At 40.7% G+C, this 25,072-nt stretch overlaps 1 protein-coding gene across 1 annotated transcript in view; it reads right to left on the reverse strand.

Annotated features, from left to right (window-relative positions):
• ZDHHC15 (zinc finger DHHC-type palmitoyltransferase 15) overlaps window positions 1–25,072 on the reverse strand; it is a 142,864-nt gene that overhangs the window by 97,835 nt on the left and 19,957 nt on the right. The window contains exons 2-4 of the mRNA XM_061361872.1: window positions 24,033–24,194; window positions 21,797–21,915; window positions 16,854–16,985 (exon numbers count right to left, since the gene is read on the reverse strand). The gene's annotated coding sequence lies outside the window, so the exon portion shown is untranslated. The remainder of the gene's footprint in view (window positions 1–16,853; window positions 16,986–21,796; window positions 21,916–24,032; window positions 24,195–25,072) is intronic.

The following is a 25,072-nucleotide window of genomic DNA, read 5'->3' on the forward strand; positions in this document are numbered from 1 at the left end:
CAGAACAAGGTCTTATGCTATAAGGTTTACACCTCAACTGGAGTAATTAATTTCAGTGTCAGCACCAAGACAGATAAATGCAGGAACGCCTGTGCCAGCCTGTGCCATTTCCATCCACAAACCAGCAAAGCAGCCTGGAAGATGCTTTGGGATTCAGCTGACTGGTTGGAGCAACCTGCTTTATCAGCCTGTGAGAACCAGGCTGGACAGTTGTCTGCTGGTGATTACAGAAAGGCCATGGAATGTCTAGGTTGCCTTCCCAAGTGAATCCCAATGGTTCTGTGCTTTACAAGACAAGCCAGTTCTTCATGTCTAACTTTCCCCAGTGGGATAAGTTTTCACCTTCATTCTAAAGCAGTTGTGCATTAACCCAGAAGAAGGTTGCAATCCTAACACATCATCTTTTCTCTGCAGCTATGAAAGCGGGCGGGTGTCTTTCCTCCCTGTGTTATTCTGGATTCTTCTATAACAGCTCTGAAAATGCAAAGCCATCTGGTAGCAGCTGTGTCTTGACTGCACACCTGTGCTTGAGCTCAAGTGGGGGAAAGTTCAATAGGGATTAGACTGTAGGTGCCAGAACGTCTCATTCCCCGCCACTTCCCCCTTTACTGGTTTGTGCTTTACTCAGAAGGCACAGATTAGAAAGACAAAACAATTTCTGGAGAGCACAAAGCCCTCGCTGCTAAGCACACAGCAAAAGTTTCCATGAATCTCTGTTGATCCTGGACCTGCACTTGCAAAGCTATATTGATTCAGGACAAAAATAGGCCTTTGGCTGGGCACTGTGGCTTTCCATAGATATCGACTCATCAGCAAGCCAAAGCAAACTGCACTGACAGTGAAATAACACCATTCTGAGCAACTAGACAATACCAAGCTTGGTAATGTCTGCAGCTGCAGGGACCATACAGTCAAGTGCAATTAGGGAGCACTCTCAGGACAGTATCTCTGATTATTTCCTTATCTACCCTTTCTTTTCAATTCAAGAAAATAAGACACAGAAAGAAGAACCCACCAAACTGCAGAAGTTCAGAACAGGACAAGCTAAATAGGTCACTAACGATTCTTTGGTCTAATGTGGCATCACTTCACTGCTGCTGATTCACCCACTTTAGTTGTCCTTGCAAGAGCAAACACTCCTGATGCACCCTCTGGAGTTAAGCAGTTTAAAATACGGGATCTACCTCATGCTTGAATCTTATTACACTAGGGCTGCTTGCCATAATCTAGCACTGGCTTTAAGCCATTGACTTTAGCTGAAATCCTTTCCCAGAGCAGCTCTCATGTTGTTCCAACCTCATCTTTATCAATGTGATGCCCTGCAGTTTCTCCTCCAACTCAATGCTCACCCAGTGCCCTAGCATGGTTCTAAGAATGCTGGGGTGTTAAAGGTAGTATCATTAGAATTAAAAATAAATCTCATGCTATCTGCAGATAATAATTACTGACCCCATGGCATTCTTTGCTCCATCCATCTTTTCACCTCCACCACCATCAGTAAGGCTTTGAAATAAGCAGTATTCTCTCCAGTGGCAAAACGCAGAAGCAGAGCAAACCCCCCGGATCTATAAATGTGAAAGCCTCACACCATTTCAAGTTAGGTAACTTTCCCCCTTTCATGGCATTTTTGATTCTTGCAGTTAAAAGTTGGGCAGTTTTCATGAGTGTTCAACAGCTGCCACAAAGCACCGTTTCAGCATTAAACAATCTGTGTGAGATACGATTTCCTTCTAACCCCCCCTGCCTCTTTATCAATCCATCAAAGCGAGTCAACACAATATCTAATCAAAGTTTAGCTGCTCTCAGAATCCTCTACAAGACATCAGTCACACTTGGATGCTATCTCTTTAAAATCCGTGGGCACTTTTCTTCTAACTAGTGGTGATAATGTCTCACCTGCAAAAATAAAGTAAAAAGTATTCCCTGATAGGCATATAACTTTAATAGAATGTGGTTTTCCAGAGATGGAAAAAAGCAATTATTTTTCTTCAAAAAAACCCAACATACAACCAAGAACAAGTGTCAATATACAGAGCAGCTTTCAACAGAAAGTTGTGTAAACCGAAATTCACCATTTCCTGTCTCCCATGAAAATCTTTTAGCACAGGAATTGAATCACAAAGAGAAAGAAAGGAGATTTGGTGTTTGTCATCATGAAAGTTTAACCAAGCAAGACTCTTGGGTTTGAGCAAAGATGAAGACAAGATAGAAAAGTAGTCTTTCCTTGAAGGACTTCCCAGAAAAAACAGATGGGGTTTCCATTCCTGTAAGCAGGAATATTCTATTCATCAATCCCATCCTGAAACAAGTACTGAAAGGCTATAAATGCTTCTCATTAGGTACAGAAGGAGCTCAGGCCAAAGCATACAAATGCTTGTATGGCTTATAACACATCACAAGCCCTGTCACAGAGAGCTACTGCACCATCATCTCTGGCCTGACTCGAACCATTCACAATACACTTGACATTCAGTTGCTCCGTCTTCTTCGTAGCATTCTTCTTCCCCACAAGGCTGTGAATGACCTGATGATACAGCTCAAAGACTACATTTAATGAAGTTAACTAATAAGTTCTTCTTACACATCAAGATCTCCTCTGTCATATGCAGACTGAAGAAAGATTTAATGCCCCAGTCTTCACTAGACCTATGCTCCTATCTCTTAGCTACACAGTGAGTGCTCCAAGTAACAGAGACTGGCACTGAAGACAATCTCATACTTAAGTTGAATGTTAAAAAAATAAATCCTTTTGACCTAAGTTAAGAGCCAAATTGCTGAGCAGTGCTCCAAAGTCCTCACTCATTCAATGTCTCCTTCATTTCCCTTCTTGTGATGAGAATCTCCACTCCTGAGAATGAACCTTGGTTCAACCTTGACTTTCATAATTTTCAGTAACTTGCTCCAAAAGAACTGTTATCTGAAAACAGTATCCACGTACTTCTCAAGGGTTATGCAATGCCACAACTGATTCAAACAGATGAGGAATTCTGCCTATTTGTTGGGGACAGGATGTTAAACAAATCATATCTGTGATACATTCACCACCACAGAGCATAAGCATCCTTCAATTTAAAGTATGCAAGATCTTCTACAGTAAAAGTTTAAACCAAAACTACCTGATATGCATTATTTTATACTATTCCAATTAATTTTTATGATGCTCCATCACGATATCAGAGTACAAAGTCCCATTCCACCACTGATAAATGAGCAGCACCACTTTCAGTGCAGTAAGTGGGTTGTGGTAGCAGTTAGGGACTGAGTCTAGATTTGTGCCCCTGCTGTGCTAGCTGTTGCAGAATAGAACAAAAGATAGACTTGTGCCAAATAAATTATCATCCAAGTACTTTAATTCCTATTTTTCATTTATGAAAAGTGATTCACTTGTAACTACTCAGTAAGTAAGTACAAAGTGAGATTCTGCCAAGCTACAGGGCTTAATTCACTGGTGCTTATAAGATACTTTGAGATCCCGTAACAGGAAATTTCTAAGCAGCACAAGAGATTAAAGTAAAAGCTTTAAGACTGTCAAAATGCAACAGATGCCATTTGCTTCCACACAGATCTACTTGGGAAACAGTTCTAGAGCCAGTACTTTAATGGCTCACATACTGTACGGGTTTTTTCAAAAGCCATCAGGGCCTTAGAAATCCCACAGTGGTTATCTGGCATGACTGGGGAGCTGCTGTGCCAGAAAAACACTCTGCTCGCCAAGATGAGGTAGGGGAGGCTCCTCTTTAATTGGGCTGATGATCAGTTCTCTTAAGAAAGGGCTTTTACTTCATTATTTGAAACCACTTCCTTGAGGATAAGAAGGAGAAAATTTAGCATGTGAACAGCGCAGCCAAAGAGCAAGCGCACAGAAATGCGATATCGGATCAGAGGGACGCTTTCAATCCGGGCTTCAGAGGCCACTTGTTCAACAGGGGAGGGAAAAGCAGTTTTGGATTCCTTTAAGTTTGTTAAAAAGATGTAAAAATACATCAGAGATGTCACAGGGACTTACAGAGTTTTCTTGCATCTTAATTTCCTTTCAAAAAGAACACAACTTCATCGCACAGCACAAAAAGGTTGCACCCAAGTTGTTTACAAGATTCTGCTTTAAAGCATATCATCACCCCCAGATCAAACATCACCCACAGGAGCGTTCATTTTTAAAAGTCCAAAGTTCTTCATAATCAGTGTTATCAGCATGCAGTGACATCACATCTGATGAAGATCAAACCTGGCATCTGTGTATTTCACTCCAGCTATTTATGTTGTACCATTAAATCATATTTAGCCACTCACTTCCCCACATCCCCCCAAGAAAAAGCAGTGTCTACAGACATAAAGAGCTGCTAAATTCACATCAACCTGTGATGTGCTCAGAGTTTAAATACAACAAATCTGCTACTTTTCCCCTCCCAATTCAGCAGGTTTCTTTTCTTTCCCCATGGACAGGATCAAAACTAAGAGAGACTGCAAAACTTGGAATTCCAGATTATACTGAAGACTCGAGAGATTCCTCTTGTTTGGATTAGCTCCCAAACTCCTGGATCCTCATTTTAACTGAGGTGTGACAGCTTTATTCTCTTTTTACTCACGCTGCCTTTGCATCAGTACATGTATCTCAATCTCTTAGTTTTTCTCCTTTATTATCCTTTATGTTCATGCATGAGGTACCCTTTAAGATCAACCTGTTGTGACTTCTCATCTTTATATATGTAACGCCCTCCTTGCAACTCAAGTCCAGGATTTCACAGTAATTCGCTCAAACCATGTAAAGTTTGGGGGAAAGTTGTTTCATCTTTCTATTCTGCGCCATTCCTCAGCACTTTGAGTCATCAGAAGGCGGCTCATTCACTACCAATTTATTAGCTTCAGAACTTGCAATAAGCTTTTCCAAGGAATCCCTTTGAGACCAGGCACACAGGAGGGAGCTGAAGAGGGGAGGTTGCAGTAAATGTGCTGATTAATGAAGCACTAGATGGCACCCTCGCATTCAGCTCCTGAGAGGCTTTTACAGCCCTTTCCTCACCCAGGTTTGAAAACAAGATAGGTACCTGCATTATATTCAGGTCGAGAACAAGGGTTTTTAAGTCTTTACATGGGAATGTGTCTAGGAAATACTGTCTAATTTAATAGTACCGGACTACAGATAAAGGAATTTAAATCTTTATTCTGTTCTACAGGAACACATTTTAGTTCTTCCAAATTAAAAACCAATTAGAAATAAGCAATCCCATCACTGCAAGCAGTATAAAAGCAGCCTTTATAGAGAAATCACGTTGACATGTTTCTTTTCTTCTTGCCACTAAACAGCCCAGAAAACGTGGCAATTCATTTCTGAAAATCCACCTGAGTGCCCCTGTAATGGTGGACAAGTCAGTGGAGTTGATGGTATGCAAAGATTAATCATCCTGAATCAACAAGGTCCTTGTGTGCTGGCATGCACCTATTTCCAGTGCTATTTGGATGCAAGGAGGCACTGTTATCTCTAGACAGCACATGGATAAGAAAATTCAGGCTTTGAGCAATTAAATGATATGGTCAAAAGCACAGAGGAAATCCATGTCAGAGCAAGGAAGTGAAGCCATTCCAGGTCAGGTACTTACCAGAGGCAGTCGCTCTTGATCCCAGCAAGTCTTGGGACTTGCTTAAATGCGTACCAAACTGGTAACAGGCAAATTCCAGTCAGGCCTTACACAGAGCATCAAGGACTTGAAATAGGTACCTGAGTCATGGCATCCTTTTCAAAACTATCTCATACAACCAATATTCTCCTTTTCTGAAGCAAGGAGAAAACAGGATGTTCTATCATGTCTCTGAATTATTGCCATGAAACTTGATTATGGCAGAGACAGATCACCAAGAAGATGAGCATGAAATTCTACATAGTTTCTGTATCACTGAAAGAATAAAGGGCCACGGCAGACAGATAGATGAGAAAGCTATTTCAGGGTGTTATAATGGAAAACAAGACTAGTAGGTAAAGAATGGCTTAGGAAGCTGAGAAACTCGAAGGAAAAAAATTATGTAACAACAAATGTGCTACAGTTTTAGTTGAAATAATAAAAAGCAGGCAGCTTTAGGCCTTGCTAAAGTCTAATTCAGATGATTGAAATGGATTTTACAAAAGCCACTTCAGTTACACCAGGGTACATGAGGTCAGAATTGGACCCAAAGAACCTAATCTCTCACCATATCAACAAGTCAGCAGGTGGTCAAGACAGTCCAGCTGGAGAATGGGCTCAAATTTTCAGTGAGCTAATGCACACTAATCTTTCACTTCTGCAGACCTGGATTCAAAACTTCAGATCATGAACTAAAATTAGTCCGCTGCTTTCATAAGAGTCCCCATTTGTGCACAGCACAAAACCACCATAAAAACTGCCATGACTGGCAACCTCGCTAAGACAGGCCCAGCTCGGCAATGGCCGGAAATGTTGTAAGTCAGGATTGAAGCACACTGGCACAGCTGTGGATGGAATTTTATACTCTGCCCACATTATGCTTGCCAAAGCCAAATGTTTTTTTTCTCCTTGACTTCTGCAAGTGCCACATTCAGGCTGAAAAAAAAACCAAAAAGAGAAGAAAGGAAAGGAAAGAAATAGCGACTGAATCATTGCAGGCACTGGAACCAGCACTACCGATTCACACTGTGCATCTGCAGCAAAGGCGGTGATACGGCATAGGATATATATTTGCTTAGAGTGTATTTACATTATGTAGTTGTAGGTTTGGTTATTTTTGGTTGTTTTGGGTTTTTGTTGTTGAGGTTTTTTTTCTTTACATAGTATATAGCTTCTTTTTGTCTCACAATAACAGTGCACATTGCTAAACTGGGTCTATAACTTTTGATCTAGACTAAGTCAAAGTACTGTAAAACCAAAATACTCTCCCACTGAAGTGACTGTCCCAGCTTAGCTGACTAGTGACCCAACCTGGGAGCATCCTTGATTTATTAACATAATATATTCATAGTTATCCATGACAGTGCAAACTCCGGGATAATCAGCCACATGTCAATAAAGAAAAATTACATCCAACTCCTAAGACCAATATAACATCATGTATTAATACAGGCTGTCACATTCAGTAATTGAAGTGCTCCTGAGCTATGGCCTATCCCCCTAAAACCATTTAGTATTGAGACAGGGTTCTTCCAAGTAACTTTTCTCCCCTGAATCAAACTTCCAGCCAAAACAGGCACTGAAGAATAAGGTCTTGAGTAGTAAAAAGGTAAGTAATAAGGTAGTATAAAAATGAGCGGGTGGTTATGAGATCGTTAAGATAACAACAAAGGAACACACAAGACTGAAATAAGGGAAATAAGAAGGAATCCACTGATACAGGAGCTTCATGAATTGTTCTATTTGACAATTATCAGCCATAAATAACATGACTCCACTACAGCACAGAATTAAATGAGACTGGCTGACTGGAATTAAATAAAGCAGGACTGTAACTTTTTGCCAGCAAAAATACAAAAGCCAGATAACAGTAGCTGCAGTAGTTGCTATTAATCCCGGGAAACAGTTTTTCTCCTTTTGCCAGAGCAGCCCTTCTCCCCAGGAGCAATTCTCACTCTGAGGCCAAGGTGGTGCTCAAATATAGTAAGTAATAACCACCTTTCTCAGCAGCTACCTGCTTCAACTCTACCCCTTCCCATGCATTCAGGCAGGGAAAGAACCCAAACAATTTACTCTCCAGAGGAGGACATACGCATGTAGCTACTAATGTAAAAATGTGCACAGCCAAAGGTAACAGGTTTAAAGTGTTTTATGAATGTACCAGTTTAGCTACATCTTACATATTCTGACAACACTCTGTGCTCCTCATGTGGACTGTAGAGAATAGCTTCTATTCAAGAAAGTTTCTGTGAACTTCTAGATAAACATGACAACCTCTCCAGCTATGTTTTGGGTCCTTACTCACAGTTTTTGCTCTTCATCTAGAGTTTGCTTCTATTTCAAAAATCTCATAAAACACCAATAAGACACTTGGAATTTCCCTTCAACTAATGTATTAATACACTAAGTAGCCCTTACTAATAGGGTGGACTTCACTGGCTATTTTTGTCTTGTAGACTCCATGCCTCTAGCAGCTTTGCAGGAAGAGGAAAGCCTAAGGTAGATGACTTGGACTGCAGAGTAGAAAGAGACTAGTTCTATTTCTGTAGCTACAAACCCAAGGAATAAATAACAAATAAAACCTGAAGCTGGCCACAGAAACAAGATTTTTTTTTCTGTGTATTTACAGCATCGTCACTCTGTTCCCATTGAATGATCTTCCTTAAAGAAGGAAAACACGGAATATCTGGAAATAACAATATGCAGTCTGCGGATTGAGCAGGTGGGACAGTGGAACACGATTTTCTGTGGCCCTAAGTGAGCACAGACAATGCTTTATTTTTCAGAAATGTTTCCAAGTGCTGAAAAGTCAAGACATCTTTGGATCTACGTCAAAGTAAAACCTGCAACAATTAGAACGGACAATCCCATTCCGGAAAGTTCATTTCTTACTTCAGGTTCACAGTTGTTCATGATCTCTGAACTACATGGTCTAGTGGAATGTGTCCCTGCCTGTGGCAGAGGGTTGGAACTGAGTGAGCTTTAAAGTCCCTCCCAGACCAAACTATCCTGTCATTCTATGATATATGATTCTATGATCTTGCATTGGTGAGATACATGAGTACATAAATGCAACAAAAATAATTAGATGTGATAATAAAAATACCACACGTCTCTCTAGAAAAAGCCCTCTCATTTGACAATGCTGTCAAAGAGAGACCTAGGTTTAAAATAACCCTTTTAGTTTCTATGGCAGGACCCCCTCCTGGTAACAGCTCCGTCCTCAGTCACCTCCATGCATCACAGTTTTAGCTGAGCAGCTTTTGGCTAATTCACACCATCCTACCTCAAATGCTTACACAGGTGTGAGCAGCAGAACCTGGCTCCTTTGCAGACAGCTGTGGCAGGAAAAAAAATATCCTCAGCCTCCAGACCAAAAGCAAAGTGGGGAAGAAAGGAAAAAATCAATTGACTTCTGCTACCAAGTAAAAACTTTACAGCTGTTTTAAAAAGGTACTGAGCTACCAATTTGCTTTCCTATCACAGCAGTTATTAGGCACACTCCTGGCTTTAATAACCATTTTCTGCTCCAACCATTTGTGTAATACAAAGAGGAACACAGGGCAAACAGAATTTGTTTAATTAGCAATGCTGTTTGCTAAGCATTCAGAGGAAGTTACAGAACTGTGTGTTTCACCATAATGATACTTAATCTAAAGAAAATTTTCCTAAAATAGGATTTGTTTCCCTGACATGACATAAACATATTGTTCATGCTAATTACACCTGATTCACACAATAAAGCAGCTACCGTAAAATTACAACACGGATATGTGAACAAGTCAGCACAGGGCAAAGTGGGTTATGAACCTTTAGGGTACATCACCTGTGCTGTGGTAACACCATGCAAATGTTTGCATCCCATGGTAAATTAAAAGTAGCTGATCCTTACTGAAAGAGCTGTTGAAAGAATTCCTGCTCCTTTGCCAGTTAGACCTCTGGCTTTGAACAGATGTGGTCAGAAACTACATGAGACCAAGTCCTGGCAGGAATTACAGATCAAGATACTACCATTAAGCAAGAAGAAATATTGACCCTGCTTAAAACGTTATAAACCCTATCACAGGCTTTGGTCAAAACACAATTTTTCCTGCTCTTTCTGGGCTTTTTTCTTAGAAACTACTTATTCCAAATGCTTAAAGAAGTGTCCTGGCCATTAATCCAACATTTGTATGGTTGCAACGCAACACGTTTCAGCAACCATTGGTCTGACAGAGTGCTTTAACTCAAACTGTTTCTCTACAAACATCTTGACATATGGAGAACATTATCCTGGTTCTAAGGATGATCTAAGGTCTATATGCTGTTGTAACAGCAAGAAATACTTAAGTAGTTAGAAAGGAAAAGTGAAGAGCAGGTTGAGTGTATACACAGATGTATGGATAAAGTTTCCAGCAGTCTCCAGGGAATTTTGACACACAACATAAACAATTATGAAAAGTGCAACAGTTATCTTAGTCTTCCTAGATTACCCTATAAAAGTTTTTTCTCATACATGTAATGTTTTGGATACTAGCAGTAGTACTTACTGGAATGAAGAATTACTTCTGTAAGTTTGGGACTGTGTCTAATATAACTAAATAACTCTGGAACAAGCCTTCTGATAACTCAACCAGAATATTATTGCCTGATATTGATCCAAGAACTGAGCTGAAATTTGGAAGTTTGAGTTCTTTCAGTTAGAATGGAAAATATTTGAACTACCACAGCTCTGATTCCAGATTTCAAAATAAGTTTCAGATATTCCCTTTATCTTCTCTCCAAAGTGACAGCCCTAGTGCTATTATGCCTCGTGGCCTTTGAAACACAACAATTTATCAGAAAATACAGCCCAAAACCCCAGTCACCTACAAATCATCTCCTTCATCTGAGACACATTATTAAAGATTTTAATGCCTGAATATGTCTGGCATTTTAATGTAGATATTAGTCATAATAAAATACCAGTTCGTTTATTCGTTTTCATAGCTTTTTCAATTCCAGAAATCCATTTTGGAAAACAGCTCGTTTTGGATGGGCACAAGTCTCCAGACAGTGCCCTTATCTGATGATACTGATTATACAACTTATTTTCGGAACTTCTCTTTAGTTGTATCAGATACCCCAGCCCAGTAACTGTTGCTGAGCCCCTGGGAGAAGGCTGCATACACGTGTGCCACTTCATTCTGCCTCACTCTGTACTTGCAGAAGTCCTTGTTCTAGTCATCCATTTTTCCCTCACAGGACCAGTATCTAATGACCTGTTCCCCTCCATTGTTTGCATCACTGATATTTTTCCTTGTTTCTGCAAATCTTTACATGTGTCACGAGCTCGACTCAGGTATTAATGACCATTTCTTTTATTTCCTCCAAGGACTGTCTAAGATTCAGCAGCAAATGCTGTGGTCTCCTGGGGGCATCTTTGGTCTCCTTTTCCTGATCTTGCTCTGGAAATCCAAATGCAACTGAGCAACAGCACCTGGACACCTATTCCTTGGAAAGGTAGGTGATAAGATGGGAAGTTTTCAAGCTGCAAGATGCTAAATCAGAACTAACCGGATGGCCTCCCACTAGCATTTAGCTATGTTGAAACTGGTGACTGACTCCCAAACCCATACCCAGTGCCTGCGTCTCTGGCACAAACCTTTTTACAGAGGGTAAATTCTGCAGCATTGCTTTGCTTGGCTGATGGTGACCAGCTGAGACACAATACAGATTAGACTCATATACATTGTTGGTTTTGCATTACTTGAACTTGACCCATTTGAGCTCTCCCTTTGGAACTCACCCCATTACCAAGAAAGTTCAATAAATGTTCCATCCCACTCAAGTTCTTTTACTACCTCAACCCCCTGATACAGCCAATCTCTGATGAGACATCTCAGGTCTCAGAGCTTCCCTGGTCTCCTGTGTTCCACTGAACTTCCTTCCTGACAAGAGCCATCACAGATCTGTCCCCACATTTCACACTGCTGCATTTCACCATCTACCTAGACCCTATAATAAGCACTCCTCGGTCCTTTTTAGGAAAACTTTACTCATTATTCCACTTCTCATGAACCCTCCCAGTTTAGTCATAGCACTTTCTGGAAATTTTTGAGCTGCTCAAGCATCTCCTGATTATCATTTCTTCTTTGTGACCTAAATAAGTTGGCAGACTTTGGGGTCAGACATCTGAATGAATCAAGACAGGAAATAGTTGATAGAGCCAAGTATCTTTACTGCACACCCTTCCCATTCGCAAAGATCTTATAAAGCTGTACATTCCTACATGCAGCAGGAATCAAGAGTAGCTGTGTGTTCACCAACTCCAGCCTCTTTCTAGCTAGCACTGACTCCCAAGCACTCCTTCCTTCCCTGCTTTCCCACCTATCAGAGCTCTTGTGACTAGTCAGAGCTCTTGTGAATACTGTTTCTCTTCTGCCACTTCTCTCAACCCCTTTCTTTCCACTTTCACCTTCAAACAATGACATTCTGCTACCCCATCTGCATTTCACACACATTTGCTTTCCAGGCCTCTGCTTAGAGGGGAGGCTTCTAATGCTCTGCTTCTCCCATTTGGTTTCATGAGGGAGCTCTCCTGCTGAAAGCCATCCCTGTCCACTCTAATGTCCACCTGGACACCCTTCGAGCATGCTCATGCTCCCTCACCACAGCTCAGCCAGCTTACAGGAGGCTAGTAGCTACCATTAGTCAATTATATTCCTGATCTGAGAGAGCGAAGCTCTGTCCTTGTGTCTTCTCTTCTTCTGGAAGTAACAGTAGCGCTGGTTAGCACCAACTTGAACACTGCCTTTTGTCACTGCAGCATTAGTCCAGAGGAACCAAGGCAAACAGTGGGACTGTCTTTTGGTGTTTGAAACTAATGACTGGAGACTTCAGTCTCCAAGCACCTATTCCAACTGATTAAGCTGTGGCAACCCCATTACAATAGTGAGAAAAAATGTTAACTCATGGGTCTTGCACAAGAGTTTAACCAAAGGCATTGCATACCTTGCATTTCTGACACTCTACATCAATGGACGTCATTGGGTTCATGTCTCATATGACAAGCAACAACTTGATCAAGTTTTCTTGGCTTAACATGTGCCCAAGAACCACATCTTGCATGAACTATACTGTCAGGTCCCCAAGGAGGACAAATAGTATAGTACTCCTCCCTCTGCTCTTTAGATGGAACATCATGTCCCCAGATCTGGCCAAGAGCATCCCAGCAGGGTCTAACTTCCTGCAGTAGACTCAGCTTCACTCAATGGGAAAATGAATAATGGAGAATAAAAATTAAAAAGATTATTTTTAACTGCCTGCAAAAGTGAGCATCTCTTTAGCTGTCAGCTCAATTAGTTCTGTTAGGAATTAGTTAATGTTGCCACAACTACGGGTTTCCAAAGCCCACACAAGAACAAATTACATGGGGTGGGGTGGGAGAAAGGGGAAAAAGAAGGTCTGTTTTTTTTTCCAGATTAATTACAGTAGGGTTCAACAATTGGGAAACATGGATTGTACAAGAACTATTGCAACATGACAACCATTAACATGTTATTCTATAGAACATTTAGATATTATGAATATTTTCCAGCTGGAATCTGTCCAGGTTTTCTTCTACCCAGTGCTCCATGTTTAGTCCAGGAACATTAATGATGAAAATCTAGACAGCGTTACATTGTGTGAACTATTAGATGTACACTGATGATACTTGATTTTATATTGCCTTTGGCTTAGTCAGTTCATAGAATTTAAATGATCTGAATTCTGGCTAGCATCTGCTGTCGAATGAGTAAACAGTAAATCAAACTTAAGACTTCATTACAGAGTTGAAAGTCTGTTTTCCTACAGACCTGGTGTACCACATGATGCAATCAAACACATTATCTGTCAAGCATCCAAAAGTGAACTAAATGACTCATAAAAGTAATAAATAAGACACGGTCTCTGCCCCTGAAATACCTTACATTGTAAAATTAAAACAAGACTCCCAGAAAGACTAAATCCTGTGGAACCAAGTTAGTCCTATAATGGAAAGGAATAATGTGGGGTTACACAATGTGATAAAGATACAGACACACTCCTACAAGGAGTAAGATCTGCCCAGAGCTGCATTAGCCTAATAGTCCCTGTGCATGCTTTCTCCCCAAAGAAGATGAGCTGCCTTACTCAATAACTCTGTTCAGATGTTTTCACACTATTCCCCTGCACAGTATATTCTAGTTTTAACTCTAGATGAAGGTGTATCCACTTCCCTGCTTTTGGTGTGATAACCTACAAACCCACAAGGTTGTCATGAGACACTCCTGTGTTTAACTGGGTCTTCGTTAGATAGCAATTGATAGGTATTTTCAGGAAATCAGGACTAATACTCCTTCTGACTACCATTTCATCACATACTAATAGACACTGTACAGTTGAGCTCTGAAAGCTTTAACTTTAAAGCAAAAAATTCCTAGTTCTATGCAACAATAACCAAAGAAAAGCATAACTGCAGAGCACACTCAGCAGGCACCCTTATGATTTACAATACAGCTTCATCAAGTTATGCCTTGTGGAGAAGGGGGAAGAATCCTCCTCTACCCCACCATGCCTGGCCTCTGTGACAGACAGCAGCTGCTACTGAGATCATGTGCAGAAGGCAGAGTATATTTCAAGAATGCATTTAAACATGCAAACAGAGCTGGACATATGCATGGCCATACACATGTGAAAAGAAACATGAAATAGTGACAGAAGCTACCATTATATTAACTGCTACCATTTGCAATTAGGTGCTAAGCCTTTTCCATTTCAAACATACCTGGATTTGTTATTAGAATAACAAATACCAAACTTGGACATAACAAACAAGGTTTTGGCATTCTGTTATTTCAGACTTGCCAAAATTCATTACATTTAAACGTATTTGGACAACACCAGGCACAAAGCTCCAAATTTCTGCTTTGGTTCTAATAGCCAAGGTAGGCATCAGCACAGAATTAATTTCTCCAGGACAGCATTCATCTATGGTACCAAGAGATGAGCCCTGTTCTGCACCCTATCAGCCTTGTCCGTCAATTCCAAGAGCTGCAACAAGCACAATTTTCCAACTAGCATGGAGAATTTCAACCCAAATGGTTCATATTTGGAAATGTTTTGAGCAATTGAAAACATCTTCTGATGGTATGTGTTGGGCAAACTTAATAATAGGCAGCTGAGCCAGGTGCACCTGTAATAAAATTAGTGTTCTTTTGAGGTTCCACAGTCAAAGAGTTAATATAATTTGCCTACAGCCAAAAACCTTTCAGAACATTGTTGTAAGTATTAGGATCAACCAATCTTCAGAATACACAACTTTATATGATGTCATTTTTAAAGTAAGAAGTATCCACCAAGCTGAGATCAAATATATGCATTTTGTTATCAGTGAGACTTCATAAAACTTCAGAGGCTTTCCAGACATTAATCAAATAGATTTTCCTTAGTGCATGTAGAAAGTCCCTGTATCACTAAGCACCAAATCAACACTTTCATGCAAGTAAACAAGCAGGAGAAATAACCCTGGTCAGGGGACAGAGGACACTGAAATATTGATTAATCAAGCATTATTTTAATATATACCTAGAAACAAAACTTTAACTCTGTCACAGTGGTGTGTCTCACTAGAAGTAAAATGCAAAAGGAAAGGAATGCAAGTGAAAGGTGTTCAGCATTTTTTTCTTTCAGATGTAATAATCATAAGGCCAGTCCAATTTATCCCAAGTGACATGTTATTCCATTAGCAGTCCACAAAATTTCTGCAGAATCAGGCCCTGAGTATTTTCTGCTTCTAGCAGTAATCTTTACTATTCTGCTTTAAAGTACCTTTACTACATGACTAGGCTCATGGTCCAAATTGATGGGCCACATAAAATATAACAAATACAAATACTCCCTTATATTAGCAAGTGAACTACATTTATTGGTCCTTAACAGGACAATCCTTAAACCTTCCAAAGACCACCTGATTCATGCTCCCTCTTGGATAATTTCAGCAGAACCTAATCCTTTTACTACTTAATGTTTCAAATACAGTAAAGCTCTTTGCATTTTACCACACATTTGCACTCAACTTACTGTGGTTCAGAGCTGAGACCTATTTTCATTCATGACAAAGCGAACATACATACACTGAACTGTATCTACTCTGATATCCTATAGTCTGAGTATTAGCAAGCAAATGGGGAGAAACAGCAAGGAATTGTCACCTTGGAACGAACTGGCAGTAAGGGAGTGGGGGGAGTTCTCCCTGCCTTCCCAAATGCAGTTCTACTCTCAGTGTTCTCATCTGCCAGAACCCAGTACAGAAGGCAACGAATACTCAATACTAGCAACAAGAGTATCTTCAGCCAAGAGATAAACCCACACAAGAAAGTGTGCAAAGGATTCCAAACATATCTAGATACATATATGCGTATAAATATGAAAAGCAGCCTTTGAGCCCCATATTTAAAAGTGTACATGATTTATTACCATCAAACGAGGTGTAAAAAAGCACAGATCTTGCCTGGCCTAAGTTGAGAGCAACACTAAGTGCCCATAGACTCTGCCTGCCTTGAGAAATCAGTTCCTGCTGTAAAATAACAGACTTTAGCACATTCTGTAGAATGACATCACCCAAAGCGGGCTGCCAAAAATGTTGCTTTTTACATTTCTTCAACAAGAAGATTTCCTTTCACCACTCTTTTTCATTTCTTATTCTTTCTTTAGTCAGTCAGTCACTCAAAACTACCAAAGTTCTAAGTAATTCCAGGCCTATAGATTAGCAGCTTTTAACACAAGCAAGTGACTGTGCCTTTTAAAAATGTCGTGTCTATATGTATCTTTTTGTCTGGTTCTTTTTAGTAGATTTACATTTGCAACTGTGCTGAGCTAAAATAATACAAGTCAATGCAATTACCACACTGAAATGGGATTTTTCCTTTTGATTTATCACTGTACCTCTGGAGAATACTCCATTTGATGTGAACAGTGAAACTATGGGGATCCATTTAGCAAGCTGCAGGTAACCCACTGGAAATTACTAAACATGAGCTATAAGATCAGTCAGTCAAACAAGAAAACTTTCATTGCCAAGGAAGCTGTTTAAAGCTTACTGGAGGACAATTACAAGCAATGCATCCCGCTCTTCCAAATAGAGCAAACAAACAACAAAACCCTGCTAAATTAGTTGCAGAAATTAGGGTTCTTTCACTGAAATCCTCAAGATAAGCTCTTTCCTTTTACACTTCCGATGAGGGTTTTACATCTTACCTTTGCAGAAGCCGCAGCACACAGCTCTTCAGTACTCATTACTCTCAGGTGTCGCTACTTTCTCCAATCAGCAAGTTTTCTGAAGTCAACCTCCTCACTGCAGAAGTTGTGTCTTCGTTACTAGGTTTGAACCTAAATAAGATAACTCAGTATTAGCTAATGCTGCAAAGGCTGGGATAATTTCCCTTTGGAAAAGAATAAAAACTGCAGGTTGCTTCAAGCTAGGAGTTAGGAGTCATATATGCAACCCAATGCTGTTTCTTTAAGAATCCTGTAAGTTCCTCCTGTACTTCTTAAGAAAACGAACAGAAATACTAGTGAAATTCAGGTTGTTTTGGACAGCAGCTGAACCAGTCAAAGACCTAAATGTGAAGTACTTTGTACGCTACAGGAAATAAAGCAACCTTAGAGAACAATCTAGTTGCATCAAAAGCAGAGACCAGATAGCCCAATGCAATGCATACTCCTAAGAACTATTTATATAGTGTATATGTGTGCAGTAGCTTTTAAAGACAGAGCTTTGGAGGCAACAATATTCTTCAGTTATTTTTCTCACAGCTTCCACAATAATTATTTTCATACAGATTGATTACATTAGGAAAAACGAGAACTGTTGATGAATGCAACTCTTGCTTTACCCATAAAGCAGCTTGTATCTAGTGTTCTCCAAGAACACATTGCAGTGCTCATGTGAGAAATATTTAAAACAGTTAATAACTGAAATTAATGGATTTTATTAATTAAATAAAAATTCATACAAACAAGGCAATAATAAAATAAGAACCCCAAATTTACACTGAATTAGTTTGTTATCTATGTCCACGTTTTAATGAAAGCCTCGAGAAACTTCCACAGTTACTTCAGGTTTTGAGTAAATGAGAACAAGGTTTTAAGAGTTTATTTCCATGATTTGCAGCTCTTCTTTCTGCTACTCATTCAATTACAATTACTTCAGTGATATTTTCTGTTGCTTGTCTTCAGATGACTGATGAAAGGCTGACACCATTAAGCTGGCTTTCTATTTTCTTGTGACAAGAAAATAAAGCATGAATTCACATCTTATTCAAATACACTGATCCCAGTACACCTCAGTGAAATAAATGGAGTCTTACATAGGCATAAAATGAACTCTTATTTGTTCTATTAGCTCAGATATTTCAGACAACTGAGGATCAATTTACATTAAGGATGTTTATAAAATGGAAGTTACTTTTAAAATACAGAGAGGAAAAAAATCCAACATATGAGCCTATTGCACAAAGAATGGGGGGTTTGGTTCCGCTCTGTAGATGTTATAATATTTAGTAGCATTAGAGTTACTTTTGAAGTTAAAACAACATCCTTGCACTTACAGTGGCTTTACTTGCAGACTATAGTCCTCTTTCTTGAAAGGGCATCAGAGCAAGGTAAGATTAAAGACAAACTTTATAAAACACCATTTTGTGGTATTAACTGTAGAAAAAAAGGGGGAACTTTTCCCTTCACTACTTGTCAAGGCTGCTGTAAGAGCTTCACTGCTAAATGCTCAGGTTACACATAATCCTCCAGCTGCGAGGCGACAATTAGCACCAAGCTCTCTAGAAAAGCTTTCAGCTCCCAACAGGTGCCCTGCCATTGTGTGCAGGTTTAAATCCAGCTCTGGCAGAGTGAAGGTCCCACCCCCTGCCACCCCTCCCCTTTGAAACAACTCTTATTACAGCCCCTATCAGAGCAGCTCCATTCTCATTTTCCCCCCAAAAGACCAAACATGACTTTCACTCTTTTGTTTGAGTGCTTTTCTCCATTGTCTTTCTTCATTTATCTGACTGGGAGATCTGAAGGCAGGAAGTGGAATTTATTTCTGGTGTATTATGAGTCCACTGCTTCTCTCCTGACTGCTGAGAACAGGAGCAAATCCTTTGAGAGCCATATAATTATATCGACAAAAAACAGAAAGTCTTTTCCTTTCTCTAGGCATAAATGACAGTCCAGAAACACCTCACAAGTCCATCAGTCTGCAACACTGATACTGTATCTGTATAAAGTGAGAATTATAGAGCTGATTTTCTCTGTAATGCCATGCACTATAAGATTTCCTTCTCCATCAAAAAAGACCCCATAAATATTCTTTAGATTAAAATTCATTCTTGTCCTTTATAACATCTTCACAAGGCTGGAATGGCAAAGTGCTTCTTACAATTCCAACTTCAAGAATAAGCACAAGCACTGTTAGAACACTTCTAGGAATATTCTTCTTCCAATGTAGAGGCACACTCTATCCAAAAGGAATATTTATTAGGAAGCATTCCCTCCTTACTTGCCATCAAGCTTCTCCGATCCAGTAACAAACACTTTTGGGCAAAACAAGCCATTTAGAATCCTGCAATACTCAAGGGAAGCAGAGTGCCTAGTGAATTAATCATTTGTAATGAATAAAAAGAAAATGGTTATGAGGGATATCAAAATATGTAGCAAAACATGATGGCAATTAAAAGAATAAAATATCTTGACGTTTGATCTGACTTTTTTTCCACATGGAGACAAGACTGATAATACAAACCAGATATTTCTTTGGTGCAATTCAGTTTGTAAAGTCAAGTTTCCATAACACAATGAGAAAACAGCAAGTAGATTAATCACGCATGATTTTCAGTTTTGCTTTCTGCTATGCATCTCATTGATTCCTTTTGCCATTACCGTTCTGGGCCATGCTCATGACTGCTCCTTCCAGCATTCTGCTACTTTCTGGTTTCTTTCCACCTTATGGAGGCAGAACCCTGCCATTCACACCCTGCCCCTGCCCATCAATCCCCAGGGAACTCAGCTCCCAAGACTCCTGGCTGATTAACTTATATAGAGGCAAAAACCCCATGCTGAGAGCAAACCCCAGTCATGTTCTGGTAAAACAGCACTCAGCATCCTACTCTAAACACAATACAGAGTATTTGGATCACTGGATTATAAAGATCTGGAATTACCAGCACACAATCTGGAATTTCTGTGTGGCAGCAAACCCTCCCAGAACTGAGATATGCAACCTGTTTACCATCAGGGCTTTCTGAAGTATGCTCAGGAGAGTCTCAGACAGTATCTGCAACTAATACCACTTTCAAGAGGAAAGCCTGGAGTCTTTCATTCTGGAAACAGCTAGAATGATCATGGACTTTTTTTCCCCTCCACATTATGTAAAGCTAGTAAGTTTATTGACACCGATCTCCTCCCATAACATCCTTAGGTTTCTACAAAGCAGCAAATTTATACTGAAACAAAAATCTTCATCTAAGTTTCCGAACAGCCTTCCCAGGGAGAGGTTTAGTGAGTAACTTGACGTGGCTGCAGGATGACACAAACACTGCTCTGCCTACTTTCTTCATTAGGCAGGTAATCAGCAGAACACACACAAAGCCAAGCAGACAGGATTTTGACTCCCAGCCACCCTGGATTTCATGCCAATTACAAAGATTAGCGGACAACCTGAAGTCATCAGTATGTGATATGTTCCATTGGACAGCATTAATCTTTTCTAGGGATGCACACTGACTGCAGCAAACACCCTGTACAGGGAGACGAACTTCACTCTGCTGAATTCCTTTGTTATCAACAGCTGAGGATTCATTAGGAGCCTTATGAATGAGCCAGGATCTAACCAGCCTCGTTTTTCAGTAACTGTAATAAAAAACCAGGTCACTGAACAAAATTATTTACGCACTAAACAAGATTGAAAATAGCAGGGAAACACTGAAAAAGCACTGACCACTATAAGCAGAAACAAACTCAATACATTAGAAGCCTATTGGTGTTGACTTTTTGTGCACATGAAATAAGGAAGCTGGATTTATTCTGGGATGCTTCTAAGGAGCCTCTCTAAAACATAAAGGAAGCAAAAGTGAGAACATAAAAGTACTTTATGTGGAAATGCACTGAACAAGTGACACACTCGTATCTCAGCACCAAAAGAGGGGTAAAATAATAAGGAAAAGACATTAGAAATGAAGATACCACGGAAAGGAAGAAATCAGGAAGCACCTCAGAAGCACCTCTATAGGGAAACAAGTGGACAAAGAGGAAAAGGAAGCTTAAGGAGCAAACTGAAAGTGGTGCAAGGATTGCTGAGCTTTAGTTGTGGGATTCTGCTAGTTTATGGAACTTGAGCTGTTTCCCTGAGGAGAGAGCAGAAGGAATGGATGCAGCCCAGTGTGGGATAATCCTCAAGTCAGAGAACATATGCTTTGAGTTTAATCCAAGTGCAGAGCTCTGGCAAACATGCTGAATTTATAGAGGCAAATACATCAACTTTAATTTTTGAGCAGCTGTGCCGCCCTTTAATTTCTCCTACCCTGAAGTGTACACTTGTACCCCTTTCACTCACCTCTAAAATGCTCAGCCCAGCCTTCCTATCTGAAGCCAACTAACAGCTCTTGCCCACTGGAATTTTCTTTGAGATGTACTGTTATTTTCCACTTGTTCTGCCCATTTTTCTTCTTAATCAAACACACATTGAAGTGTCTTCCTAGGAAGGCTGAGCCATACCAGCAGGAACCAAGACTCTCTAGTTCAGCTGGCAAGCTTCTCCCTAGGAATCCCAAATTATCCCAGACCCAGAAAGCCTCCTCTCTTTCACAACCCAAGCTTCTCCTCTCAGACCCACCAGGTCTCCTACCTTTGTTCTAATACCTCCATGCCCTTCAGCATTAGCTCTACTCAGTGTATGAGAGCAACAGTAAAAGACCACCTCTAATTGCACTTTTCCTCCCAACCCTCAGCTGAGGGTTTTACTCACACACCTCAGGTCACTGCTCTCCAGCAAACCAAGCTGCCAGGTCTCTTTACAGAGTTTAGCAGGAGGCAATATCTACACCTCTCCCCCAAACCAAATCAGGCCTCTGCACCAATTAAGCTTATTGACACCAGATTTTATACATTCCTTAGCAATGACAGCACAGGCTTTCTTAAATCCAACAAACCTTTTAATGTGGGAGCACAGCACAAGGTCCTGAAAGGTGAAGTGGTGGCAGCAGTCAGCTCTGGCACAGCAGCCCGGTCCCCTTGAAGCTGAAGGGGAGAAAAGGATGTTGCAACAATGCTGTAAAACAGGAGGAAAAAAGTTAATTTTCCACCTGTTGTTGCTTTCTTCCCCTGGCAGCTGAAGGACAGGAGGTGTCACCATGGAGGTGCGGGGTGCAGGAGTGGGAACCTGCATTTAAAGGCCACTGCGGGAATAAGAGGGGTATTTGTCTGGGGCAGCAAATACAGAGGAGAGTCAACACAGCTCCCCTGCTTCCCCCTTGCTCCAGGGCACCTTTGGCTGCTCACCCCCAGTCCTGCCTGTCTCTGCAGGGGGCAGGGAGGAATGTCCCATGGGAGACAGGAAGGGAAAATTCCTCACCACCACCAAACTCAAATGAGCTGTGAGACAATGCTGCCTGCTTCCTGTGTTTCAGGTTTTCATTTCACAGATGCCATTACTAATACCTTGCTGTGCAAAGCTCTTCTGTAAGCATGAACTGTCTGTTGGTAGATGTGATTATGGGAGCATTTCCCAAGGCCAGCCTCTTGTACAAATGCACTTATCCTCTAGAGCACACAGGAACAAGCTGCTGTACATACAGTGTAGGCACCTGTAAATCGTACCTACAGAAAGCTATTACCTGCAGGCCTGGGGTTTTGTTGTTTTCTCTGGTTTTACAACTGCTGAACCTACACAAACCCCACTGACAGGAGCAGGTGCAGAAGCTCAGCACCCCTGAAGACCAGAGTGCATGCAGAACTGAGCCAGCTCCTCTTCAGTTTAAAAGCAAGTGTTCCCTGGCAGTGTCCCACAGACTCCTCCCTACAAGTGATGCCTCTGGAGCCCAGACCAACCTTGCATCTGAGGCATACCTTGTGAGAACACCATGTTTCTGCCCACCTCCAGCACAGGGAGGAAATTCATCTGGCCGAGAGCATCGGAAATGGGCTTTGTGCAGCACGTCAAACAGGCTCCCAGCATTGCTTCACTGAGACATAAATCTCAATCTTGTTTGTTCAGAAATGACTACAGCCTGGTGCTGCCAAGAAAACCCAGCTCCCTGAAACACACAAGCTCTAATTATTTATTCAGATATCTTCTGGCTCCTCTTAAGCTTTGCATTTTGTTTTCATTTGTCAGACGGAGCACTGGTAGGCTCTATACTGAACTAGACTATGACCCCTGATTCACTCTTCCACCAATTCTCTCCGTATCTCTTAATTGTCTTGAAATAGCCAGCCTTGTGCATGGTAATTAATGTCACTGGGAACTCAGGCACTTGGAAATCCTAAAATGATTAGAGTTCTGGAGGGCTGAATGAAGCAGTGTCTGCAAATGTAAGGGGATGTAGTGGTCTGAGCACTGAACTTCAAACTGGCTGACTTCAAAACCTGGGTCTACAGTGCTATTCCTTCTCTGCCCTTTGTGGTATGAGAATCTATCCCTTTATTTATCTTCTCCCAAGTTAGGGGAATAAATCTGGAATGTGACATAAGTGCTCACACTGTAATTAGCAGGAAAACCTTTCCCTCTTCATCTCAACATGTTCAACAGCAGATGCCCATCACTTGAAAAAAAGACCAATCGAAAGTTAAAAACAAATATTCTCGGCAGAATATTTTTAAAACAGAAAGCATTCAAGATGGAATTGTCTTGACAGTGTCTGCTGGAGACAGACTCAGGCCAGCTCATTTGGGTTTCAAAATGTAAATGCAAAGCTTGTAGGACCTGCTTTTGTATTTTTGTTCTAAAATAAGCAAATAAAGCCCTGTTATAAACAAAGAGATAACGAAGAGTTTTCTTAGTGTTGGTAAATTAAGACATCATTTGTAATGCCCACGAGGGAGAAACTTGGGATTTTCTGCTTTTGGATCCAAAGTGTCATGGAGCATTAAGAAGAATTCTGCAAAGCTGCCTGACCTAAGGCTCTGTGGAATTCCCTGTCCCACAGCACAACGGGGCTACAGGCCCGCTTCTGCCTGGTAGCAGTATCTGGAAAACAAATCCCATGGGATTTTGGCCTACAGAGGGTAGAAAGGTGGCTGCTGTTTTACTCACCTAATCTCTAGGTATTGTAGAGTGAAACATGAATTCATGCTGAAGAGGAGAAAGGCAAAGTTAACTGCAAAGCAAATCAGGATGAACATCTTCTGTAAAGTACACAGGCAGATCACATAGAGAGAAGTACAAACCTGAAGCTCTCACATGATTTCCAAGGTAAATTCCAACAAGTGTCCAGGGTAAACAGAAAATAGCCCATCATGTTCCCATCACAAAAGTGAAACTGTCGGAGTCTTGTCAGTTTAACGTCATCAGGAGTTATTTTCTCTGTGTTGTGAGAGGGTAAATGCAGGCTGTAAGACAATAAATATTCCACAACAGGAACAATCAATATTCCATAACATCCTATTCCAAGAGAAAGATATTTCAAAATTCAAGCTTATTTCAGTCTTACTTTAGAAATAAAGTATAAAGAGAATCTGGGTATTTTATAAATACACATCTTGGAGCCAGTCTAAAACCTCTGATTTTCTTGTTCTTCAGACTTTCCGTTTCAAGCAAGCAACTAAACAGCACTTGCATATGCCACAAGTGTCAGCCTCTCTTTCAAAGCTTAACAAGAACAGATCTGGATCTCATCCACCAGTTTCCAAGAGCTCAGATCCCTAAATCCCAGTATCACATCTTGTAGACTTACTGATATAATATAAACCCAAAATTTTCCATCCATAAAGACATCAACACCCAGCTCCGCCAAGACATCGACCTTCTCAGTCGAGGAGTGTTAAATGATGCATGAGCAGAGTTTCATACTCAGACACATTCATGAAATACAATTATAAAATAAGGTCATCCTAGGAGAACGATAGCGAACCTGACTGGAACGTACAGGCTGATTCATTGAGAAGTTATCAACTGAGTTTTAATCTTTTCATGCTTATGGGAAGAGCTGCCTGCAGAGCTAGCCAGGAGGATTTGTCACTGTAAGAACCTGCGTTGCTATTTTGTGTTGCTACTGAACAGCAGGTGAGGAAGTCTGCAGGGCCCAGACTTTGAAGGCAACTGGTCTCTCAGCTACCCCTCTGATTACATGGTTGTGATTTTTGACAGCTGAAACCCAGCAATTACCATGCTGACTATATGTGAAGGAAAAAAAGAGATGTGCATGATTTGGGCAAGTCATTAGTCACATGAAGAGTATTTTTAACTTTGTCACTTGAGCACCTATGTC

The sequence above is a fragment of the Neopsephotus bourkii genome, unplaced genomic scaffold, assembly GCF_033783945.1.
Source record: "Neopsephotus bourkii isolate Nb327-2 ecotype Australia unplaced genomic scaffold, CSIRO-AGI_Nbou_v1 NB_1067, whole genome shotgun sequence".
NCBI classification, from domain to species: domain Eukaryota; kingdom Metazoa; phylum Chordata; class Aves; order Psittaciformes; family Psittacidae; genus Neopsephotus; species Neopsephotus bourkii.